Below are 3,828 nucleotides of genomic sequence, written 5' to 3'. Positions count from 1 at the left end.
AACTTTCTGTCCCACTAAGTTCTAACCATAGATTGTACAATAGAATCTTGTATACTCTTACTGTAACTTACAAAATCTTTATCTGCATTTACCAAAGTTACATGAAGTTAACAGTTGATTTTTAAAAAAATATCTAATTAATTATTACAATAAAATATTGAATGCTGTTTGTATCATGAAAAATCAATTATTCAGGATGACTATCCAAATCAATGTCACGGACAGAATGTGGTGTGAATGTCTGCTTCAGACAGAAGGGTAGATACCTATTGGAATTTCATACAAGGAATAAACAAAGGAAGAAATCAAATATATTGAAATTAAAGAAATACTGCAATCACAGAACAGTGTGTGAAATAAAAAAGGTCAGAATTGAAGTTTTGTTGAGACAGAAAGGGAGGCATTGAAGTATTGGAATTATTAAGTGGCAAATAGTCCTTCCCAAGGAAAGGCCAGAGCATACAAAACTAAAACTAAAAAAAAAAAAAAAAAACAAAAAAAAAAACCCTAGACAGAAAGTTTTAATTGTGCTTTTTTTTTCCCTCTTTTTAAATTTATTTTCAATAATTGAAACTTAGTTTTAACTTTTGTTTTTTATTTAGTTGATTACCTCTGGAGAAGATAAGTATGAAGATATGTAACTTACAAGTCAAGAATACCCTGATGATCACATCTGCTTATCATTTTGCAATTTCTTGATTCAGTTGTCATCTAGAACATGAACACTAAACTACAGGAAAACAAAGTTAACATCCTCTAATTTTCATATATTTCACACTAAACAATATAGTTGAATGAGGCATGGTATTTATAGTAAGGCATTTAATAAACAAATACTAAATTATGGATATTGAAATAACTAGACAGTAAAAACAGTCATACAGACTCAAAACTGATCCCTACACCAACTATATTGAGGAAGTTGTCCTTCGCTATGAATATAATTTTTAAAATTTTTTATTTAAATTTATTTATTTACATTCATTCACTGTACATCATACAAAATGAGATTTTCCTTCCAGAGTACAATGTAAATTTTTTTTGAGAGATTTTTGCTATAGAGTGCAGGCACTCACCACAGAGACAGACAGACAGAAAGCGAGAAATCATCCCCAAGGGAGGATGGAAACACTGCAATCCCTCTCTTATCCTCCATCCTCCTTCGGGAATTCAGGCATGCACGCATATTCATCCAGTATGAGTTTTAAGCTGCAAGGTCTAGCACTCAAGCCATGGTTGATTACATGGAAGTCCAGCCACGTAACCATTATGCCATCTGCTGGTGTCCAAAGTTAATCTTACCTCTACATTATCATATTGTAGATGAATCATAATGAATGAAGTAGTGAGAAAAACAGGTCATATAAGGTATGTCATCACAAAGGCTCCTAAATATACAGATATATAGAGAGACAGAGACATATAGAGACATAGATAGGTAGAATACATATAATCCATATATATAGTAATCTCCATAACCCTCTCATAATCTCATGATCATACTACTTAATTCTTGCAACTATAAAAAACTGAATGAAAAAACATTATGTAATCTTAGACCTTTATCATGTGTAAGTTACTTTACAATGTGTATTGAAAATAAGAAATTTCTGTAAAAATCTATGCTTTCAATTTTTAGTTTTACAGAACTTCAGAAGATAGAAACATCATTATAGAAAAGAGAATATTCAAATATATTTTATGATCAGGGTAGCTCTTAAAGGACATACAAAACAATTGCAGTTCAAGGGCAGTGATTTCAAATGGTGGACACATTTAGGAAAGGCGACAGGAGAGAAAGGAATATAAAGAAGAGAATAAGGGTTTATTTGGCTTCAGTAGTGCCAGGTGGGGAGGGAATACCAGAAATTAAGACATGAACTAGGGCTAAATAATGAGGACTTCAAATTTAGGCATGTGCATGTCAAAGAGAGAGAAGGAAAATGAGAAATCATGCATGAGGGATGGCCATGCTGCAATTTTTTCTAAACTCCTGTTGAGATTTTTGGCATGCATGCACATGTGCCTGGTGTAATTCTCAAGCCATCAGGTCCAGGACTAAAACAGTGCTAGGCCACATGGGATCCAGTACTTTAACTACCACGCTACCTGCTGGGTCAGACCTGTTTTTGCTGTAGAAGTGCTGAGTCAAACAACTGAGAACACTGGGAATGCAGGGATTCTCACCTTCTTCATTTCCTGTGACTGGTCAATCACACATGAGTGAGTCAGCCTGGAGTTACTCAGAAAGATGCTTTAGTTCTCTCATCTTTACTAACTATGGTGCTAGAAAAAGGTTAGTAAATATGCATTGAGTTCTAGAGTACTATAGGACAATAGAGGAGCTGTATTTGGTGACAATCTAATGTTTATTTCAAAGTAACTAGAAGATTTTTGAATGTTCAAAAGTAGTGATAAATGTTTGAGACAGCACATCTGTTTCTTGCTTGATTAGATTTCACACTTAGTATTAATATATTGAAAAATTTATCTTCCTAAATATATATAACTCTTACATGTCAATTACATATAATAATAAAAATGTAAGACTGAGGTGCTTCAATTGGAAATGGAGCATTGAATTCAACTATTGAAATTGATTCAGCAAAAGCTGCACTGTTAGAAGAAAACCAAATGATTCTAAACAAACATTAATGTCACCTCTATTTTCTTCTCCTATTGTTTCATTTTATGCTTTGTGCATTGTTTTTGTTTTTATTTTCTTTCAAGGAAGTCAAAGCCTTAAGTTTTCATGGAGGCATGGAATCAGAGTTCAGATGATTTCATTTTGTTGGGGTTGTTTCCACAAACTCGAACTGGCCTACTCTTCTTGTTGCTCATTGTCCTCGTGTTTCTCCTGGCCTCTGTGGGTAACTCAGCAATGATTCACCTCATACGTGTGGATCCTCGTCTCCACACACCGATGTACTTTCTGCTCAGCCAGCTCTCCCTCATGGACCTGATGTATATCTCCACTACTGTCCCCAAGATGGCATTCAACTTCCTCTCTGGACAGAAAGCCATCTCCTTTCTGGGATGCGGTGTGCAAAGCTTCTTCTTCCTGACAATGGCATGTTCTGAAGGCTTACTGCTGGCCTCCATGGCCTATGACCGCTATGTGGCCATCTGCCATCCCCTCCATTATCCCATCCACATGAGTAAATGGACGTGTGTAAAACTGCTTCCTATGGCAGAGTGCTTTTTGCTGTCTACCATATGCGCTCAAAGGAAGGGAGAAAGAAGGCCTTCACCACCTGTTCAACACATTTAACTGTAGTGACCTTTTACTATGCACCTTTTGTCTACACCTACCTTAGGCCCAGGCATCTCCGCTCACCTGCAGAAGATAAGACTCTGGCAGTGTTTTACACCATCCTCACCCCCATGCTCAATCCCATTATCTACAGCCTGAGGAATAAGGAGGTCCTGGGGGCAATGACAAGAGTGTTTGGGATATTCTCTTCAGTGAAAGAATAAGCATTGCAATCTGTACTTCTTATTTTTTATTTTCTCTTTGCATGTTAATTAGAACACCCTAGAGCAAAGCTGCTCAATGAAATTCAATGTCAGTCACACATGTCATGTAAAATCTACTGGAACAAAATAAAAGTGAAATTAATTTAAGTAAGGTCTTTTATTTATATTATTGTATCAGTAATAAACTTAGATACTTTGATTCAAACAAAACAAATTATAATCTATATTAATCAAATTGAATTTAAATATATAGTATATGAGATATATAAAATTACATATTTATACATACATTCTTACTATTAGTGTAATGATGTTTGTATTCATTGACATATAATTTATTTACATCATTGA

At 34.8% G+C, this 3,828-nt stretch overlaps 1 pseudogene; it reads left to right on the top strand.

Moving 5' to 3' along the window:
- The first annotated feature begins 2,752 nt into the window (after positions 1-2,752).
- Positions 2,753-3,477, top strand: LOC106736461 (olfactory receptor 2L13-like; annotated as a pseudogene).
- The last annotated feature ends 351 nt before the right edge of the window (positions 3,478-3,828 follow it).

This window comes from Tupaia chinensis, unplaced genomic scaffold, assembly GCF_000334495.1.
Source record: "Tupaia chinensis unplaced genomic scaffold, TupChi_1.0 Scaffold140737_1, whole genome shotgun sequence".
NCBI classification, from domain to species: Eukaryota; Metazoa; Chordata; class Mammalia; order Scandentia; family Tupaiidae; genus Tupaia; species Tupaia belangeri.
This window is presented reverse-complemented; position numbering and strand designations above follow the sequence as displayed.